This window comes from Marmota monax, unplaced genomic scaffold (genome assembly GCF_021218885.2).
Source record: "Marmota monax isolate L192 unplaced genomic scaffold, Marmota_monax_Labrador192_F-V1.1 WCK01_AAM20220418_F8-fsc00050, whole genome shotgun sequence".
NCBI classification, from domain to species: Eukaryota; Metazoa; Chordata; class Mammalia; order Rodentia; family Sciuridae; genus Marmota; species Marmota monax.
Window position 1 is genome coordinate 4,463,310 of NW_026694552.1, and position 23,327 is coordinate 4,486,636.

At 35.2% G+C, this 23,327-nt stretch overlaps 1 protein-coding gene and 1 long non-coding RNA gene across 10 annotated transcripts in view; one reads left to right on the forward strand and one right to left on the reverse strand.

Annotated features, from left to right (window-relative positions):
* Nucleotides 1-23,327, forward strand: part of Nrk (Nik related kinase) — a 128,516-nt gene that overhangs the window by 12,173 nt on the left and 93,016 nt on the right. The window lies entirely within an intron of this gene.
* Nucleotides 1-23,327, reverse strand: part of LOC124076710 (uncharacterized) — a 170,100-nt gene that overhangs the window by 3,452 nt on the left and 143,321 nt on the right. For 3 of the 4 annotated variants that reach the window (XR_006846427.2, XR_006846423.2, XR_006846432.2), the window contains one exon: nt 2,566-4,788. This is a non-coding gene — a long non-coding RNA (uncharacterized LOC124076710). Of the gene's footprint in view, nt 1-993; nt 1,121-2,565; nt 4,789-23,327 lie in introns of those variants that run through there. The other variant, XR_009224595.1, reaches the window with a different exon arrangement.

Consider the following 23,327-nt stretch of genomic DNA (forward strand, 5'->3'; position numbering starts at 1 on the left):
GTTCTGTGACTGATGGTTTCAACAGCTAAGTCATATCCGAGGCTATTTATGTTGATTGCTTTGTCTCTTGAGAATGAACTCTCCCCCCTTTTATGCATCTTAAAATTTCTGTTTAAATGTTAGACATAGTAGATAGATGAGTGTAGATTGGAGTAAATAGTATTTGTGCCTTGAAGTGTGCACACTTGTTCAGCTAAATTGTTAATGTTGAGGTTGAATCAATCCAAAAGGAAATAAACTACACTTGGGTTATGTCATTGCTGTGGTTACCCTCAGTTTACTACCAGTTTCAGATTACTCTGTTACCTTGTACTTAGTATGGGAGTTAGTTTTATGGAAGGTTTTTCTCAATATTCACACTCTACCCTCAACTTCAGACGTTTCTGTTCATGTGGGCCTCAGAGAGATTCTCTCTCCATGCTCTTGCCCTCTCCTAGTAGTATACTGTCATTGCTTCTTACAAAGTGCTTATTAGCCTGGTGGTGTGAAGCAGAGAGGAATTCTCTGCTTTCCAGAATTAACCTTTCTTACAGATCTTGTGACCCTGAGTCATGGGAATGGGGCTTTCTTAGTTATCCTGACCCTCTCTTAGGGGTAGGACACACTTCTAATCATTTTGGCTCAGAACTAATTATTGCCTTCCTCCCAAAGTAAAAGACATTATGTTTTTAACTTTCCCCATTTGCAGTAGATCTTCTGTACCCTGAAAGAAATAGGGTTTGTTGTCTTTCCCTTAGAGCTTAAGATTTTTATTCCTTACAAAGAGAGAAACTGACTAAACTAAAAATGGTGACTTAACTTTCCCATGTGGTGACTTTTCTTTACTAGGTCTGTACCCTAAATCCATGCAGAAAAGCCTGTGTGTGTTTGTGTGTGTGTGTGTGTGTGTGTAAATTTCTCTTGTGTTTGTGGCGCCTAAGGATTCTGTACTCTCATGCAAGCCCACACTTGGTCGTTAGCAATTCATGAAAGAATAGTTGAACTTTTTTATACCTGCTTCTGTGGTGATCCTGTCATCTACTTGTAGCCACAGGTGAGCGAGTGCTCATGTCCCATCTCTCCTTGCAGGCACTTGTCTTTCTTCAGACTTAGGCTACTTTGGTTGCCTCAAGATTTCTCTCTGGATTGAAGAAAAGTTGTAATTTTTAAAATTACCCAGCCTTTTCATGTCATTAGGTTAGGATGGGCATGTTTTCCAGACTTCAGATCCCCATCAGAAGCAAGAAATCCATGTCAATTCTTTATGGCAGAATCTTCATGAAGTATTTGCCATATGCTTGGTCATGTACATATTCATAATTCCTAAGAATTTTATATGAACCTATTCAGATCCAGAAATAGAGAATATTTTTTTACCATCAGATTTTCAAAGTAGAAACCTGTGTTACAGAAAATAGTTGCTCTCAGCTTTATTTACACCACACAGATTCCCCCATCTCTCATGAACTTGACACCCCTTTTTTCTAACTCAAATTAATTTCCTTCTGCAAAAAATTTGGGAATGTTATCACTGAATAGTGATACCAGCCTCATGTTAAACAACCTGGGGTATGTACTAAACACTTTAAAAAGTTCATCTCCTTTACATCAACAATTCCACTTTTGGAAATTTATGATAACCATCAAAGATATAGTAAAAACATACAGATACTCATTGCAGTAGAAAGGTAACATATTGTAGTGAAAAGGGCCTGCTTTGACACACGCAGTTCTATCTAATTCAGTGCTATTTGGTCATTAATGAACTATGATCTTGAGCAAGTTACTTAACCTCTGAGTATACATTTCCTTATTTATACGAAGAAGCTAGAAATACTTACCTTGCAAGGTTTGATGAAATTCAGAAATAATATGTATAAAATGTTTGATATATTGTAGATATCTGTTAAAATACAGTCAATACTATCTTTATTGTTGTTATTATTTTAAAAAAGAACAATCCAATAACACTCTAAATAATTAAAACAAATATAAATGGATTATTTTGTATGCCATGTATCATTTTCCTGTAAAGCAGTGTTTATGAAATTATATAGTAGTATAGAACTATGCTTAAGACATTAAGTATTCTTTATTATACATACATCCTGATTATGATTATGTTTAAACATGCAGATGAAAATGGTGACTTAACTGTTTAAAATAATGAGACATTGGGTGTTTCTGTTTCTTTTTTATTTTTATTTTTTTAATTTTGGCACTGGGGATTAAACCCAAATGTGCTTAACCACTGAGCCTCTTTTATTTCGAGGCAGGGTCACACAGTGTTGCTTAGGGCCTTGCTAAATTGCTGAGGCCTGCTTTGATCTCCTGTGTCAGTCTCCCAAGTAGATGGGATTATAGGCATGTGCCACCATGTCTGGCTGTGTTTTTCTACTCTCTATATTTACTAGCCTATATTTTATAATATATATGTAAATATTATTTAAGTAATATATGTAAATATTATAAATGTTTCTGTGAATGTGTGTATATACATATATTTTTTATATATTCATATAATATTATATATATATATATATATATATATATATATATATATATATATATATATAGTTGCCAAATGCTGTGTATGTAAACTGTACAACAAAATGGAAGCATCATACCATTCAAAATTAATGGCAAAGTGACTCATAGAGTCCTTTGCTTTTTCAGTGCTGCCAACCACATCCCCTGCTGGTGTTTGTTTTGGTTAAAGTCTCTCCAATGTCTTCCAGCTTGTTTCCAAGACCTCCTTCTCTGGCAATTTTCCAGCTGTCTGCTGAGGTTTGTGTACATTGAAAAGAAGACTGAGTCTCGCACTCTGCATTGTAACACTTTTCCCTTCCTTCTTTTTCTTTGAATTAGGTGTCTATCCTTCCACCCTCTCCCACCTCTTGCCAATATAAACTTCTCTTGAAATTGTGGGTTTTCTTTTTCCTTTTATTTTTGGTAGAGAGAAGTACTGTTCTTCCTTTTCTCTCTAGTAGAATTAGAAAATATATTTCCCTCTTCATCCTTAACTATTACTTTCATAGCTTATGGGCCATCATTTGAATTGAAGGAACATTTAGTATTTGGGTATGTAAAGCCATTTTTGAAAAAAATAGTGTGAAACTAATTTTTTAATGGTATGATTAAAAAATGAATTTCCCAAGGAGTAATGTACACAAAGAGACCACAGTTATTTTATAAAATATTAAGAAAGAGACCAAAAGTCCTTTATAGTGGCATAACTAGACTTGGCAGCCTGACTCCCACTGACTCTCAACATGTCACTTGACTTTTCTGTGCTCATTTTTTTCAATTATATTGCACATATCCTAGACTAGATAATTTTCAGAGTTTCTTCTAGATTTGAGATTAAACACCTTACAGTGCCTGAGACTCAGTAAAATGTAAGCTATTCTTATTCTTTCTGTCATCATCCTAATAATAATAATCTGATAATCCTTTCACCACCTTACAAAATATAAGTTGATTATTGGCTATTAGTTGGAGTATTTTCATATTTTACCAAATAAATATTTTCATATTTCATCATGTTTTTCCTTTTGTTCCCTTCTGCTTCACCATCTGATGGACTTGATATTTTGCACAGAAACTACTATGATATCCAATGCAAAGGTAAAACTGGGTAGCAGACATTCCAGAAAGGCAGTATTCTTCATCATAGGTTATTGTTATGTAATACCATTTTTAAAACATAATGCTCGTGAGGTAAATAATGAACTGCTCTTTGAGAATGGATGAGTTCACCCTGACCTTCATAAATACTTGACTGCACAGCTAACACCAATCAGCTGCTTCGACGTTGCCATTTGCAGGTGAGAACAGAAAATGGAAGAGGAAAAGATTCATGGCAACCATTTTCAGTGAAGGAAAATTTACTGATAAACAGAAAACATCTATGGATAGCTCTAGAGCCTACTTACATATATGCCTGATGCCTAGTTGGAATGCAATTACATGTAAAAGGGAGAGACCACACTGAATTTCTTATTGTTCTAAAACTTAAAACATACTTGATCTTAAGTAAGCATCTGATAGGGATTAACAGTGTCTTACATCTTGGTAGTCAGCAGATTTACTCAGATATATGAAGGTGTGGCATTATAGTCATAAGCAAATTCTTAAATTGTTTACACTCTTTAAGTGCACCATTAAATATGGAAGTTTCTTTTCAAAACACTGTCTAATGCATCACTCTTAAATTTGTTGATTTTTAAATCCATGCTTGACACATTGCTTTTACTTGCAAGCCTCATCAGACAGGTGAGATTTAGGTTTATTAGTTACATTTCTAGATTTGAACTTGGGGCAGGGAATGGCAACAGAAAAGAAGGAAAAAAATGTTGTCCTTAAAGTTGATGACATACAACTTATGACATTTTAAATTAAGTTTCAGAAACATGGTGCTGACATTTAGGTTGCCTAGTCACCAGGCCTATTGGGTGGGGGTTTGAGTATTTTTCCTTTTAGGCTGAAATTATACTGTTTATTTGCCTACCAAATGTCTAGCACTGTGAATGCTTTCTTTTTAGGTAGGAAAGTTTCCTCACATCCTTGCCATTTTGCAAATATAGCTCAATTAAGTCAGCCAACAAATATTATTTGAGCGCCCATAAAGCATTAACACTGTGTATTTCATTATATGTTGCAAGCCACTAAACTGGGAGTTGAAGCTAAAGCTTAATTGAGGCCATAGGCATAGTAGGCTGTTGTGTCTTCATAGTGCAATACCACAAGTCCAGAGCCACTTCTTGTTCCACCTTCTTCCTGTGACTTTGCTCCCTCGTGATATTGTGCCTGAAAAGTCAAGTTCAATCTTTGTTAAGTAACCTCAGGCTGCTCTAGCATAGGAAACATTAAATTTATCCATTAAGTAAAAACATCGTTTTGAATGTTTAAAATTGTCCATAATAAAATATTTTAAAAATATTTATTGAATGCATACTATGTCCTAAGCACTGTGTTAGGTACTAGGTGCTTGTTAGAATGATCAGGAACATCTGGGGGGGGGTAATTTTTACTGATTCACTTTAAGTAGAGGTAATGATGGAGGTATTTTCCCTGTAATTGTGACCTCTCATTTGAGAAAAGTGATGGGCACTATGAAGAAACAGGGGACCTGGGTGAGGTTGGGGAAAGAAAGGAGAAAATAGGAATATAGTTTTATTTTCCTGGATGTAGAAAGTCTAATGAAGCTTCTAACTTTCTAACTAAGACTCCAAGAATAAGTTTTTCCTCAATAAGAGAACAGAGGTTGAATGTTTGTACTGGGGGTGAAAAGAACCAGCATAGGCTAAATAAATTAAGACTCAGGGGACCAAATTAGTGGAAAGTGCTGAGGCTTAAAGGCCTTGGAGAAAATGGAATATTTCTATCTTGGCCATGACATCTCTCCAACTGTGGAATATAACCCAGGTCTCTGAATTGTAGGCTTGTATTTTTTTTTCCTGTGTTATTCAAAAATTTACTTCTGCATCTCAATAAATCTTGAGGGAGAAAGAAGCAGTTAATGGTAAGATAGGAACAAGAGGCAAAAGTAAAAGTCACATGTGGGATTTCTGTTCCCAAGAGTCCATAATAAAATTTTTCACAACTACTGAAATATGTTTAATAAATTCACAAATGTAGATGGGGAGCAATTCAAATTCTATACTTGGAATGTTAGGATAATAAAAATCATTATCTCATTTTTGCAGATACTTAATCCAGTTGATTAATATAAAGTAGTCCCAGGGTCAGAAAAGACAAATTTAAATGTTTGTACATAAATAAACATTTTAAACAAAGTCACAACTAATAAATTCTTCATAGAATGATGGCTTTGATCAGTAAAATAAAAGTGTCTCAATTGTAAAATTCTTTATTAAACATAATATAAATCTCTGCATGAGAAGAAATAGTACAGTTAATTAAAAATAAATATAGAAAATTGCCTATTTGATATTTACTTTGTATACATAACGATGCTTTAAATGTATCAGTCTTACAAAAATTTATGTAGACAAATTTTTTTGTTTTTTGTTTGGTACCAAGGATTGAACCCAAGGGCATTTAACCACTTAGCCACATCCCTAGACCTTTATTTTCTTTTCATTTTTTTAAATTTTGAAACAATCTCACTATATTGCTTGGGGCCTCACTAAGTTGCATAGGCTGGCCTCAAACTTGTGATCCTCCTGCTTCAGCCTCCGAGCCCCTGGGATTACAGGCATATGTGCCACCCCTGACCAATATGAATAAGTTTTTATACACCATTTTAAAAAGTAGTGAGGTTGGATGGGGCTGTGTTAGCAGCATTGATGTACTCTTAGTGTAATATATTGAAAAGCAGACTTTGTTTTGCTTGTATATTATGGTCACATATTCAGAGTAAATTCATTAGAAATGGTTTAAGTTTAAAGAATTATTGATCTCCTTTATCCTCTAGTAGTTGACCACTAAGAACTAGTTAGCTAGGTTCCCACCACATTTTCTACAATAGACACTTTAAAAAATAGATTTTAGTCAATTCCTTACTCTTGAAATAAAAAAAAAAATGGTGTCCTAATATGATTTTATGTCTTTCCAATGCTCTATCTTATTTGTCTATTTCTACCTAAGGTTGTTTTGTGGGTAATGCCCAAAATACATAGAAATTATTGTGCTAATGTATCTCTCTGGTGGTATCAAAGGAATAGTGGAAGCTCTTAAATTTTATGTGGCCTGGGCTACTCTCAAGGTAGGCTCTTACAAAGAAGCCTACCAACAAAATAAAATTAAAATATCAAAGATTATAAAAAGATTACACAGTTCTTTATCTTGCAATCTTATTTTTCTCTGCTCATCTGCACTTAGGTTATAATAAATTAATCCTCTACTATAACATGGAAAAAGAAAGGGAAAATGACACATGAATTGTGTGTCACTTAAATTGGAGAAATTAGGATATGGTAGTGGTTTATGTGCAATTCTTTTTAGAAAAATAAGATTCTTTTAGGTTTGTCCTTTTTCCGCAGAGTTCCTTTATGACTAGGAAAAAAAGGTTGGATTGTTCAGAGTCCCCTGAGGGAAAAGAAGATTGATTATATTCTAAGCACTGCCAGTAACTTTTTGTATAAATCATTAACTCTGAAGAGCAGAAAACAAAACAAAACAAAAAAACTACCATGATCAAAAAGGACAAGTCTAAGAGTCCTCAGAGAAGGATGGCTTTTCTTGACATAGATAAAAATTAAATAAGTTAAATTATTTAGTATACACACTAGTTGAAAAAAGTTAGACTCAAATATTAGCCACTTTTAGAGATAGTGACCCCAATTCCTAAAAGTGGGTAACAATCACTGAGTGCTTACATTGTACCTAGTCCTTAAAATTCACTTACATCTCATAAGAGCATTATGAAATTAGTATCATTGCTATCGTCCTTCCATTCAGAAATGAGGAAACTGAATATTCAAGAGCTTGAGTTGCTGAACAAATTCACAAAAATAATACACTGTGAATTCAGGTGTCAAGCCAAATTTTTCCTGGTTCATAGGTGTGTGCTCTTAACCCCTACTATATGATATTCATCTCAGAATCTATACCCCATAGTCAAAAAGCATTCAACTAGATCATCCAGTTAAAAACTATCTGCCCAAGTGCAAAAGTGCCCAAATTTACAGAAAACTAGTGAACTGTGTTCAGTGATGAAGACCATTAGTGATGTAGCCCTTCAGCATATTTATTTCTTTCATGGTGAGTAATAATATAATCTGAGGGTCCTTTTCTGGAACCTAATAGAATTTCAAAGTGGATGAGGATGAGCAGATAGGCTTTACAGAATACTAGAATCTCATGGTTGCATTCTTACTTAGACTGTGGAAATCCTAGAAAGGTAGAGAACTACATTCTGTTATCCCTTCACTGTCTTCTAGTGAAAAGTGTCCCATCTTCAAGATCAGGGACACTTTTCCTCAGTTACTGCTCATCTTGGGAGTCTAGGGGAAGAGGAAGACCCTGAAGGAACACTGAAAGATAATGTATCCATTGTGAATGATTGGTTTCTAATTGTTGGGTATTTTAAGAATAAATAAAATTTTAAAAATATGTATTTTCTAATAGATGACTTTCTAAGAATATGAGTGAAGATTATAATATATAAAACTTAGGGGACCTTTGTCCCCTGCCTAAGAACAAAACTTCCAGAAGCCTGGCTGGAATAAATTACATGGAGGGCCTAAGTGGTTATAGCCTAGAAGGTTAGAAGGTAGCAGAGGAAGAGAGTCCAGTAGGTGTATATAGACAAGGTTTGACATTGAGATGAGAAGGTGAATAGCAGGTGTGCTGTAAAATTATCTTTATATTGTTCCCATTAGATGGGGATGCAGGGTTCAACAGAACTTACAGCCTGAGGTTTCCCTGGTGGTTAACCTCTACAAGAGTTTTGCAAGCAACAGAATTTCTCCCAACTTGTCACAAAATAGATTGTTGCAATGACAGTAAGAAACTAGCTGTAAGACCTGGAATGGACCCTTAAAGACTTTTTAGATTGTAACACTACCTTTCAAATTTCTTCAGGGGCAGGAACCTGGATTTTTCTATTTTCATAAAACTCCCAGAATACCTAGCATATAAAATGCCTTGCATATATTAGGCACAAGGGCATCAGGAATAAATGACAAGCAAAATTTCAGTGTAGACTTTTTGGTATGTTTTCTGTTTCCCACACTTATGTCCTTATTTTGTTATCAGTATTGTCATCCTATACAGTAGATATTATAAAAATTATGTATGTCTGGAAAATTTATCTTATTCACCTTTGTAATCTCTTTGAGACTAGCACAATATCTTATATACATGAATGCTTGGCCCAACTTCTACTGCAACTAAAATGATATGCGCAACTGACCCCTTCCCAAATTACATATTTTAACAGATGTATCTTGGTGGAAAAGATTGACTAATGACACCCTCTTAAACTAATGCTGGAGACAGGTTAGCCTTTCAAAATTATACCACCTGAGAAACTTTCTATTCTGACAATTTAAAAAAGGTGGCACTGTGTAGAGATAAATATTTCCAAAGGATGAAAATATTAGCCTTAATTTTTTATTACTTTTTGCTGAATGAGTCATTTAGGAAGCTTGAAAGAGTATATTTTTTCTTGGGGTACTGTAGTTTTCTGTAGTGTTGTTGGCATGGTCAAGTATAAGGATGGTTTCAAGAGAGCCTCATACCTTCAGGAAGAAGTCTAGAACATGTTCAAATATTTCCTGACTTGGAAAATTGGCAGCCATTAGAAAGAAAAACACATATAAATAAGAGCCTAAAAATGTCCTTGCTTCTCTTCGTCTTCTATCTATGCTTGCCAGTCACTATAATGGGTTTTTTAACTACCTTAAATTTTATTAAGTTTCAAAAGAAATTCAATGGCCCAAAATATTAAACTCTAAAAGTTTTAGTAATGTGGATTTTGCAGGTTCTTTACACACACACACACACACACACACACACACGCACACACACTGACCAATTTTTCTTAACTTTATGAGTAATTTTTCAATCCCACATCCTGGAAAGCTGCTATCAGTCTGGGATAGTTGGCTACTGTATGTATATGCTTGATTTATGTCCTTTCATGTTTCAACAACATATAATACATAGTAAAGTTAGAGGTATCTTTTTCTCCACTAGAGTACAAGTAATAAACATGAAAAATAAGTGCAAAATAGTTGAAAAGAATCGTAAAATAGAGTGGTGATATGGGTAGGGCACATAGTTTACTCTAATTAGTACAATGTGAAAATTGGCTTGACTGATTTTTTTTTTCACCACTATGACGTCCACCCCCTTAAAATATACAGATGGAATTAAATGACTGGTTTTTGATGGAAATTACCAAAAATATTTGTTGGCATCTGGTACACATAACCTTACTAAAATGGAAAATGGACGTTTTACATTGCATCCAAAATGCTCCAGTTAGATTGGCAGCCATTATGAAGTCAAACAACAACAAGTGCTGGCGAGGATGTGGGGAAAAGGGTACACTTGTACATTGCTGGTGGGACTGCAAATTGGTGCAGCCAATCTGGAAAGCAGTATGGAGATTTCTTGGAAAGCTGGGAATGGAGCCACCATTTGACCCAGCTATTCCCCTTCTCGGTCTATTCCCTAAAGACCTAAAAAGAGCATGCTACAGGGACACTGCTACATCGATGTTCATAGCAGCACAATTCACAATAGCTAGACTGTGGAACCAACCTAGATGCCCTTCAATGGATGAATGGATAAAAAAAATGTGGCATTTATACACAATGGAGTATTACTGTGCATTAAAAAATGACAAAATCATAGAATTTACAGGGAAATGGATGGCATTAGAGCAGATTATGCTAAGTGAAGCTAGCCAATCCCTAAAAAACAAATGCCAAATGTCTTCTTTGATATAAGGAGAGTAACTAAGAACAGAGTAGGGTCGAAGAGCATGAGAAGAAGATTAACATTAAACAGGGATGAGAGGTGGGAGGGAAAGGGAGAGAGAAGGGAAAATGCATGGAAATGGAAGGAGACCCTCAGAGTTATACAAAAGTACATACAAGAGGAAGTGAGGGGAAGGGGAAAAATAATATAAGGGGGACAAACGAATGTCAGTAGAGGGAGCAGAGAGAGAAGAGAGGAGGGGAGGGGAGGGGAGGGGAGGGGAGGGGGGATAGTAGAGGATAGGAAAGGCAGCAGAATACAACAGACACTAGTATGGCAATATGTAAATCAATGGATGTGTAACTGATGTGATTCTGCAATCTGTATATGGGGTAAAAATGGGAGCTCATAACCCACTTGAATCAAATTGTGAAATATGATATATCAAGAACTATGTAATGTTTTGAACAGCCAACAATAAAAAATTTTTAAAAAAATGCTATTAGGGACTTCTCAGGCAGATGTTAATGCCTGAACTCAGGGAAGGAGATTAGCAAAGCATAACTCACTGTCCACCTCCTTTCCTGAGGCCCTTAAGATGGGATGCTGTGGTGTGAGGCCAGAATTTTTTAGATAAACCTTCACTAATTTCTTCCACATTTTTGGATCTGGCAGTGGCATGAGTGATAGGTGAATTGGGATGGGAGAGAGTTTACTTATCCATTAGAATGACTGGTTAATTTATACAACATAATTTGTTTATAGAAAAAAAATAGCAAAGTAACTATTTCCATGATTCCATTGAGGCTGTTTTAAAGCCTTCTTCTACTCTACAAAACAGGAGAATTTGTACTTTATTAAGGATCTCCCTATAACAGATTTTAGAATACAAATATATGGACTGGGGGTATAGTTCAGTGGCAGAGCACTTGCATAGCATATGTAAGGCACTGGGTTTGATCCTCAGCACCACATAAAAATAAATAAATAGAATAAAGGTATTGTTTCCATCTACAACTAAAAAAATTTAAATTAGTTAAAAAATACAGGGATATGCTCTCAACTCCTTTAGTAAATGCTCATGTCTTTTGGTTCTGTTGGTTTGTGAATTATCTTGCCAATTACTCACATTTTATATATCATTACACACTTGGCAGAAAACTATAATTCAGTTTATATGAATTATAGTTATAGAGATTTAGTGCCTGGGGATGTGTCTCTAAGTCTATGGAACTTGCCCTCAATTTGCATTAAAATAGGTAGAATGAAATGTGGACCCCAGTAACTAGCCCCCAACTTTTTATTCTATAAAAGCTATAAAAGCAAGGACAATATAATGTACATTACTTTAATATCCTCTGCAGAATCACTGTGTTGAGTCATATTTTGATAGTTAATTCTATATTTTGTGGTTTTCTTCATTCAAATCTTATATTCCAAGGCCTTGATGATCAGGTAGGGGTGGGGAAAATATAGAGTAGAGGGAAAGTAGGAGAGTGGTACATGGGAGATCTTTGAATGGAGATTGCCTGATTTGTCAAAAAAAAAAAAAAAGAAAATCAAAGTTATATACTTCATGTTGTTATTTTAGAAGGGCTCTGGACTGGTAAACTGATAGGTAACACTTCAGTTTAATTATACTTAAATGATGCAAACACCTACTATAATTGTAATAAATATTAATCAGTGATATTGGTCGTTTTATTGAAAGATCTTATATTTTATCTCACAGGCCAGGCTATCACTGGTTTCAATCTACAGATTGGTCACAGAAAGACCATTTGTGTCGCTTAGCACCTCATTGGATGTGCTTCATTTCTCTGAGTTGTAATTTAAATAACTCTTTTTACCTAGGCACTGGGAAGTTTACCTTAAGGACGGATAAACAGGGCATGACTGGCATGTGTACAGTGTAAAATTGAGGTATATTAGCAGCATAAATTCTTAAATATATCCTCACATCACCCTCCTCCTAATTCCATCAGCATTACCCAAAGATTGTATTATTTTCTCCATTTTGTAAAATAATGTTCTCTCAAGGACAATTGACGATCTCCAAAGAAATAATGCTTATGCAAATTATAAGAAGATTCACAAAGTAGCAGCACAGTACTGGAAGTCCCCAGTTGATATGGCATTGCTGGTTATGCCTTCTCTGGATTTGCTCAGATTCCAAGTAGAGAGAGAAATAGAACCATAAACAGTGTCAATATCTGCCAGCTCTCGCAGGGACCTCATTGGCTGGATCTTTTTCCATTAACCCTCTTTCTAGTGATTTAGGCTCCTAATTAAAAAGTAAGAAAGGCCATGTACTGTAATGTAGAGATTTAAAAAGATTAGATTTTAGCCAATGACCATTCAAGATAACACCATTAATTAACTGCTTACTATATACCAGATACTATTCTATCTACTTTATGGGAATTAACTCATTCAATCCCAATAGCAATCACATGAGGTAATTTTTTATAAGTGTTCTGATTTCATATCTGAAACTGAGGGGTAGCAAATTAAGTCACTTGTCTAAAGTCGTGCAGTACATGGCTGGGCCAACTTTGAATTCAGATTTCACTGGCCTCACTTTTAACTATGCCACATAAAACTATAGGAGAATTGTTAGATACAAAAAGAGCACCCTTCTGTATGACATAATCAGATCAGTGGGGACCTGAAAAGTAGTTACACCGAGCCCACAAAGAGTGTTTATGATGAGACTCCAGAGTATACGATTTTCCTAGTTTCAATAGCATTATTGTTTTCCTTCAGTAAGTCTCAAAGAGTCTTTCTGACAAAGGCAGAGAAAATTAGAGAATTGTCTTTTAAGTCTGACAAACCCAGATTACCTGGCACATTTTATGAGGAACACTAGAGACTATGTGAGAAAGTAATTAGTCTTTCACAAAGCACTTGTTCTGAGAGGTAAATATTTAAGGATTCAATTAAAATTTATCACTGAGAGCAAGCTGTTTTTTAAAGAATAAATTTTACATGAAATATTTCAGCAGCCCAGTATCCAGCACACAATATAAGTTTTGGAACCAAGAAAAACAGAAAAAAATATCATGCTATTGATATTTTGCTATAAAATTTCAAGAGGTAAATTTCTTTTTCCAAAAAAACTAGACAGTAGACAACCACTATTTAAAAGACTAATTACTTTGATGAGAGCCCTGTAAGGTATCAGTTTAATTTCATGAAATGCATTCAATGTAGTTAGCTAAAAATTTATGTAGAAACTTATTGAATCCAAGTTGGAGTATGTAGCTTCCATCTTTATATAATCAAGTTATCCTCGTCCCCTACTCTGCCACAGTGGAAACATGTGTCTGAATTTACTCATGGCTCTATGAAGTAAATGACCAGAGAGTGAGTCAACTAACCTCTCTAGGGCACAGAAGTTTCACAAAAATAATGGGGACAATGAAATCTATTATGTAATGTATGTTTTATTATGGCATGAAAGAACATGAAAATCCCCTTCATCAATATTGAAAATAATTTTAAAATGTTCTTAACATTGAGTGTTGGAAAATTAATGAGGGAATGTGTTTGTTTAATATGAAGTTTGTTTTAATATTCAATGCTTAGAAAGCTGAAATAGATGAGAAAAAAAATCAAACCCTACTACAAGGAAGAGCTAGGAGGATTCCCTAAAGTCTATAGATAAAATTTTAATTCATAGATGACAAAAATCAAGCCTTGATAGTGGAAATGACTTGTTTAAGGTCAAATATCAGAAAATATAAAGCTTCAATTTCCTATAGAAATCCCATGTTCCTATACTTCCCTAACTCACTCCCACTCATTCAAGGCTTCCCAGATATTAATGTATAATCCAGCTTCTAGGTAGCCTTCCCCTAAATGTCCTAGCGAGCTGACAGTGAAATATCTCACTATTTTCCCTTCCACAACAAATTGTCAATAATTAGAATAGCAATAATTGAAGCTGATGGAAATAACTGTTCTATAATACCAGTGAAGCTATTATATTTTAAAAATTAGGGATAATGATTCAAATGTACTTCTAAAATCTCTTGAGTGACAGCTATAAGTAAAGAATACTATTGACTTTATGTTGAGGAGGCAACCCTCTATCACTGAGCCACAACCCCAGCCCTACTCAGTATTATTATGTAACATTTTGCATAATTTCTCCCAGATATCTTAGTTGGTGGTAATCATTTGAAAGCACTGAATCTAGTGAAAGCCTGGCTCTATTATTTTCTATATGATTCTGTAGTAGGTCAACTAACTGCTAATACTAGGTGTGCAAGGGGTCAGGAGTCAGTGAGGGACAGAGAATAAATTAAACAATATATAATAGATCATGGATCTCAATGTTGCATTTGTTCTGGGTAATCTACAGTTAGACATGAATTGAGAAACTGTTTCAGCAACATGGTGAAGAGAGTCAGCAGCAGGCCTAGACATGCTGCCCCAACAGAATACCCTTATTTCTACATTACAGAGGTTGTCAAGTAGGAGTGAACACCAATATCCTCTGGAGGAATCATTTGAAAATGCAAATGTTCAAGACCCACTCAAAATATTCTGATTTGAAACTACTTGTTAGCTGAACTTGAGATTCTAAGTATAAACTAGAAATATCAGGGAGGATTAATTACTTTTTTCAGAAGTTGGAAAAAATAAGCGTATGTGTTGAGAAGGGAGAGATTTAATTCAATGTGGTGTAATTTGCAGAAAAATATCCCAGACTGGAAATATTTCCCACAGGACAGCCTGCCACTTTCCTTCAAATTCCCATTAGTAGAGTCATACTTTCAGACCCCTCACCAGAAATCACCTGCTCACGTGCATATTATAAATTAAGCAATACATTAAGCCACTGATTAACACTTTAGCACACATGAGATTAGTTCTCACCTTAAGCCTAAGGGAAATGAGGCACAAGGCAGGTAAATTATTTTTGATGGTTGTGTGAGAGTTGAGAGGGAGAGTTTTGTAACAAGGGGAGTTGTTCCCAAGGAAAGCCAAGCCAGATGTAGCACCTCAGTAAGAGGAAAGAGCCTTAAGGGCTACAAGGGAGGGCAGGGGAATGAAGGCTAACTACACTTTTGCCAGAGGTTATCCAATTGCCCTTGATGGAGGGAGCCTGCTTCTCTCACTCTCACAGGCTCAAGTCTCTCTTGCTTAGAATGACCCTTCACTGACCCTGGTTCATTTAAATGCAAAGCAACAAAAGGAGAAAGGCTGGAGGGATTTAATCCTACCGTTTAGGATACACAGTATTAAACAGCTGATTGATTTGGTCCATTCAGAAAAGAGAAAACAAACAACACACATACTGTATATTCAAGAATCTATTTGTCAGTTCAGGGAAAACAGTTAAACTATGTTAAACCAATGGAGAAAAAAAAATGTTCTCAACCTCCTTGCAAATGCTGTTTTGTTTGCTCACCTGAAACTTATCCAGAGTTGTGGGGCTTTTTCATTTTTCTGGTAGAGAGGGGAACTGACCTTTAGATCAAATATTGTCAGTACCCTTCAATATACTGAAAATGTAGCAGTGGTGGTAAGCATAGGTAACTATGCTGGAGGCAGAATAGAGGAGGTGGGTAAATGCTCATGTAGAATTGACTGTTTTAAGTTAACTGAAAAATACGAAAATGGCGAGTTTTGGTCATGGATATAAAAGAAGTTTGGGGATTTGGGACTTTCATAACCAGACATTCTATTTTTTTCTCTCTTTCCAGGTATTAATAAACCTAATTTGTTCAGATGTCTTCGGAGTAGCATATAGGTTAGATAATATGTTCTCTTTAAAAATATGGTTTTGATTCATCTGTTCTTGGATCATTCTGTTGCTCTTTGGTCAGATAACTTGAGCCTTGGACTTTAACATTTTTTCTTTTTTTTATATTTGGCTATGTAAAAGAGGGATTAAAGCACATATCAAATCTAAGCAGCAGGATTTAAACGAAGCCAAATGCATGAACTCTTTTTCTCACTCCTTCTCCGCAAAGTTAGCATCTAGTCCCTAAAACAGCACCAATGTTTTCAATTAAGGAAGCCAGTTGAAGTGGCATGAGTGTGGACCACTTTCTTAAGGGAAGCTGAGAAGTCAGAACTAAAATCTTGGCAGATAATAAAGTGGAATTAAAATCTAGTCACTGGATTTACTGGAAATCTGCTCAAACTTCCCCAAACTCCCAAGACCTTAACAGTCTTCGTGGCAAAGGAAGGAGGAATGCAGTGACTTTTTGAAATTTTTTGAATATCTCCATTACACACTTGTGACTTTCAAATCTGTCAAGTAAATAAATCATGGTAGTTGGTTTCACTTGTGATTTTTTCCCATCTTCTGGCTTACAGTTGCTTCCTGTAAAGTGGCCATGTTCTGGTCATTCTTGGAATGGCTCTTTTGTATTTCCTTTATGATCTTTTAGAGTGTTTGATTCTCAGATTCTATTTTCACATATAAATTCCCTTAGTATAGTGATTCTCAAATTTGGCTCCTGGACCAGTAGCATCAGAATTTCCCAGAAAGTTGTCAGAAATGCAAAATTCTTGGGGGCCAACCCAGAAATACTGAATCAGAAACTCAAACTCTGAGTTAGGATAGCCAGTGGACAATCTGTTTTTGTTTTTTTGTTTTTAATTTTTTTAGTTGTTGATGGGCCTTTATCATATATGTGGTGCTGAGAATTGAACCCAGTGCCTCACACATGCTAGGCAAGCGCTCTACCAGTGAGCTAAAATCCCAATGACAATCTGTTTTAACAGATTAGGTCATTCTGGGAATGCACCAAGTTGGAGAGCCACTGCCTTCGTACAATTCTTACTTATATCCGGTCCCTGAAGCTTGTCCCATTGCACATATTACCCTCACTTAGAATCAGGCACTAACAGAAGAAAATCACATTTTTTTATTAGAGTTTCACAGTAATTTGGCAACACTGATTCCTTCTCTTCCCACCCTTATGAACATGTGTGCATGTGAGTGCACATGTGCGAGAGCACACACACACACACACACACATTTGGGAGATAAAAAAAAAATTCATCATTACTTGAATATTCCAAGAAGGAAAAAGTGAACTAAGTATTTCTCTCGCACTGGGTACATTCCAGGAAAAGGGTGAAGCAGGCAAAATTTCCCCACGTCAGGCATATATATTTATGTAGATTATCTTCCAGATTAAGTTCTTAGAATATATAGATTTGTGGAAGGCATTTAAGACTCTCCTTCACAGTAAAAAAAAAAAAAATAAACTATATGAAAGCATGTCTTTGGGCACTGATAAAAGCAAATATCCTGACTCCCCTGCTACCACACCACAAATCCCTAGAAGTTTAGAAATACATGTATCCCTGGTTTTGATTATAGAATTAGTTACTTTTGCTTGCTTTGCATATGTATCCTGCTAGTGAATTGGAAACTTAAAGCAATTTGTTCCTTACATCTTAATACACAACCGAGTAGCATTTGGGGGCTGTCTTCACAAAGTTTTTTTCTTGGCAAGTTAGTGATGGCAGCTTAGTGCAATGGTTTGGAGCAGTGCAACAGCATTCTGCAGTAAATTTTCTCATGATGATGGCTTAGAATTCACTAAATGTTTCTGCAGACCTTTCAGATCTGTAAACCTAGGCAAGAATTTTCAGAGCGAGAAGAAGTTGAGGATGGTGATGTAGAAAGCTGTAAGATACCTTCTTGGTAGGATTTACAGAATGAGATATTTTGCAAATGATTTCAAAACCTTTGTTATTTTCCCGCCAAACAGATTGGTTTATTATTCCAGTCAACTTGGTCAATAAATTTGGTAATAAAAAAGAAAGTTCATCAACGTAGTTGTTCTTGGTTAACTTATACAGGCTGATTATTTCATTCAAGGCACATAGCCTCAACATATTGCTGTGGTGTGATATGTTCCTAGTAAGAAACTGAGGCAGTATAAACATCAGCAAGCCACATTAATATAATTTTATCTTTGGTTAGTGGGCTTCAGATGAAATATAATCACTGAGTCACAGGAAGAACCAACATTTTATATTGTTATTACATTTTACCTATGTTTCTTTTATTCTGCACCCCAGTTGACTGAACAGGTTCACTATGATCTACTACATAACATTTTAAGTGGATATGTCCAGTGAAAAATGTCCTTCTGCTCCTTCTGAGGTTGGGTTTCAAGTACCTATAAGGGAATGCTCAGTTGTATAGCTCCTTTTATTCCGATTTTGAATAAATAAAACCTGTTTTGCCTTGGGGAACTGCATGATGTATGACAGAAAGTATTGGAATCTTTCAGACCTGAGATTTGGAGTCACTCACACATGGTTTTAACCTTAACTCTGCTATTTTTTCTGTGACCCCCAGAAAATTACTTAATCTATCTGTGCCTCAGTTTTCCTCATCTGTAAAATTAAGAATGATGATACTTAACCTTACAGTATTCAGTGCCTAGTACTTAAAGAGTGCTCAGTAAATGTTATTTACCGCCTTTCAAGGCAAAGGACTGAAGTTGCACTTGAGAATCTCATCTTAACCAAGAGACACATGCAATCAGTTGTGCCAGTGAGTTGGAGGACATATATTATTTCTCTTCCTGCCAGGTCCCTCATGAGCTATGCATGTATGAGTAATATAAAAGCTATTGAAGAAAGGAGGAAAGAATGGTAAGGGGCTTCATATTCACCTCCTTGTGCTCTGATTTAGTTTTTGGTTTTTTTTTTTTAAAGAAAGAGAGAGAGACAGAGAGAGAGAATTGTTTAATATTTATTTTTTAGTTCTCGGCAGACACAACATCTTTGTTTGTACGTGGTGCTGAAGATCGAACCCGGGCCGCATGCACGCCAGGCGAGCGCGCTACCGCTTGAGCCACATCCCCAGCCCTTTTTTTTTTTTAATTTTAACTCTTCAAGACTGAGACATAAAAACATAAAAGTTAATATTTATAAGGGAGTATTATGTAGTTTTTGATACTTGTATACATTGAAGAATGTTTAAATGAAGGTAAATATATCCATACTTGACATTTCTTCATAGGGAAACTTTTTTTGTTATTGTTGGTTGTTGTTGTTGTTATTATTATTATTATTATTTTGGTACTGAGGACACTGAGTGACACCTCCAGCCCATTTTATTATTATTATTATTATTTTAATTTTGAGACAGGGTCTCACTAAATTGCTGAGTCTGACTTTCAACTTGTGATCCTCCTGCCTCAGCCTCCTGAGTCAGTGGGATTATCAGTATGAACTACCATTCCCAGTTTATGGTGAAAACTTTTAAAATTCTTTCTTCTAGCTTTTTGAAATTTATGGTATGTTATTGTTATCCATAGTCACTCTATTGTGCAATAGCAAGCCAGAACTTCTTGCTCCTATTTAACTATATCATGATGATCATTGATTAGCCTTTCCCTATCCCTCCCCCTCCTACTCTTCCAGGCCTCTGGTAACCACTGTTCCCTATACTTCTATGTGCACTGTAATTTATTAACAAGGCCAAAGTTTTTGACTCAGTGGAGGAAACAATACCAAATGGTAAGATGAAAGTACAGAATTTTGAGGGAAGAAGTAAAAACTGGAATAAGGAGGAAGAGGGAAAATTTCATGATTGAGCTATGGGATCACGCAAAAAAAAGTGTAATACGTTGTATACCATAATATAAAGAAAACTAAAAATGATCAGGGTATTGTGGAAATGACAGATGGAAAGGCATATTGAAATTATTGTGATTGAGAAGAATGGGGATACAGAGTCACAGAAAGCTTTCTCCTTTGGCCCTCTCACCTTGTCTTTAACTGGGAGACAAGTCTGTATTTGCAGCATACATAATTTATTATCTCCTCAGATGACTATCTCCTGAATGATCTTTATCTAACTTATAAAACAAGAGAGTAAAGGAAATTTATTGGCAATAAGGACCTATAGATCTACATGCTTCACTTTTTTTAAGAGGCAGTAGTATTTTTAATTTTTTCCCTAATTGTGCTAGAAAGAAGATGAGAGCCACTGTGGATATCATGTTTTAGGAAAAATAAAATATATTATTAAGATATCAACTCATGTCTCATTCTAGACCATTGTGACATTCCTAACCTCAGAAGAACAACAAATTAAACAAACTAAGGATTATGAGGATGAACAAATTGTCACTCTGTATTTATTAGATAATCAGGAGTACTTATAGTTTTCCTCCATTTGATCCATGAAAATAATAATTTTTTCCTAACCCATTTCTTTTCAAGTTTTGCACTTATAATCCACACTCAAAGAGAAAGTTTGGTATAGTAACATTTTTATTGTTTCTACTGGTCTTTTTCCTGTAATCACTCCTTCTTGGATCAAAACAAAACTATTTTTGGCCAATTTTTCCAGAGCCTTGAATTGATACTTTATGAAAAAATATCTAAATATTTTAGTCACAACAAATCTGAAAACCAAGAAATTTATGAAAACGCTCTGATGAAGTACATAGGTACCTGACAAAGGAATTCCCACTACAATCCTTTTCCTTAAAGGAATTCTAAATCATAGGCCTGTGTTTATTCTTTACTTTTGCCATTTGATCTTCAATGGTATGTAAACAGTCTGCAATAAAGTAACACTAATGCTCCTGGAATGCAATGAAAAATCTCATTTTAGTACATTATGTTGTAGGATTAGTGCTCAAGTACATAAGATGCTAAACATCTGGATGTTTGACAGTATTTGAATGCTATAGCATTGAGTTGATATTGTCAATGTGCATGTGAGTTATTTAAGAATACTCATGGATGCAAAAGAAGCAGAAAACAATATCAATATTCATTACACTTGTAAGCCATTTCAATGTTGATAAAGGAGTAGAACATAATATACCAGACTAAGGATACCATTGCCAAAGCAACATTGATTTTTTTAGGGACCAAAATAGGGACTTCTGAAACACAGAAATAGAAATTCCTGATTTTCTTAGTTACAGCAGTAACCAGACTTAAATATCTGTATATGGGGCTGTTTCAAATATTTACTAAATCAAATATTTTGAGTCAGTTGAGACTTAGTGAAGGAAGTTATTTGACCAAACATATAATGAAAGAGCAAGGATCATATAATAGTTTTAAACATAAAATCTATAGTCAGATTTTCTGAATTTGTATCCTGGATCTGTCACCTAAGTACCTCTGTGGTCTTGATCATGTGAATTTTCAATTTTGCCAACTGCAAAGTGAATATGGTAATACTACTTACCCTACAATAGTTGTGAGTTTATATATGTAAGAGTTTTCAGAACAGAATGCGTTATGTAATACATCATCAGAAAATTTTATTTCTTTATAATTGTAATTGGATATTTGAGTCTAATGAATCTTTGTCCTGAAAAAAAATGTGTGACAATAACCAGCATGTTAAAGAAATTTCAATTTATTCATTTCTTTTCTTTGTTGGGGGTACTAGGGATTGAACTCAGGGGCACTTGACTCCTGAGCCACATCCCCAGCCCTATTTTGTATTTTATTTAGAGACAGGGTCTCACTGAGTTGCTTAGCCCCTCGCCTTTTCTGAAGATATCTTCAAACTCATGATCCTCCTGCCTCAGCCTCCCCAGCCACTGGGATTATAGGTGTGCACCACTGCCCCTGGCTTCAATTCCTTTTTTAAGCAATCACTATTTGTATCACTTTATTCTGCTCTTGAGAAAATATTTTTGCTCTATAATCTTTGACTTAGAATCACACTCATTTTAAATTATAGACAGTTAAGGAGCAAAAGGTTGATATAGATCCATGTTCCACACTAGTCCTTACAGCCAGTAATAAAGTAACCACATATAAACAATTTAAAGTTGAATCCTGCCTTTTGTTAAAGGATTTGAGGCAACCTATAATGTTAATATGCATTTTTAAGATCAAGGTGAGACATTAAAATCCAAACTAGAAGAATAAAGATAATTATGCCATGAATCGATAATGAGAAAATTAGTTAGATTGAATTACAAAAACAGGATTTCCTGATATCAAAGGCCAAAGGAATAAGTATAGTCAGGCATCACTTAATGACAGGAACGTTTTCTGGGTCCATTTCTTCACTGTGGGAATATCATAGAGTACACTTATACAAACCCACCTAGGCTATATTATGATCTTATGGTCACTGTCAGATATGCAATCCAAAGTTGACAGAAGCATTATTAAACAGCACATGACCATTTTCAAAAACTATGATGACATTTATGTCAATTTTTAGTGAAACAATGGATATTTTATTTTTTTGGTCAGATTTTGATTGGTTAAGCCCAATCAGAAGAGCTCTTAATTGACTGGATATTTTGTTATATATGTAGCTTTTAACAACCAGGAATATAACAAATATGTTTATAAAGCTATTTACAGGTATTTGAGAGCCAGTGGGCATACATTCAGTGGGGTTTCACAAAACTGACTACAAAATGCCTGAATGAACAAAATTTCCTTTGCAGTCTCCTCTCCCACTTCTCTTGCTTCTCTCATTTTCTTTCTCCCTCTCTCCCTCCCCTATAGTTTCTTTGTTTGACCTCTCCCTCCCTTGGTTGCCCAGGTCTGTCACCTGAGGAAACCTACCTGACCAAACAAGCTGGCTGATACCTACTACCTTTTTCTTCTCTCCTTAATGAGGCAGCAAATGAATACTGGCATTATAGAAAGCTTATCAGCAAAAGTGGGACAAAAAGTTTTTCTTGGTTGCCTCCTGGTTAAGCTAAACATTTAGTCAAATAACTTTCCTTTAATAAGTGCAATACAAGCACTGTCAAAAAGGTAAGAATAAAGTGCAACCCTAGGAGATTTTTCTGAGATAATAAGACTATTCTATATCTGTTGGTGGTTATATGACTACATGTGTTTGTCAAAACTCAGGTATGTGCATAATGGGAGCAAATTATACTAATATAAATTACACCTCAATGAACCTAACCAAAACAATGTGCACCATCTCCAATTTTTTATCTATCTAATAGATAGATAAA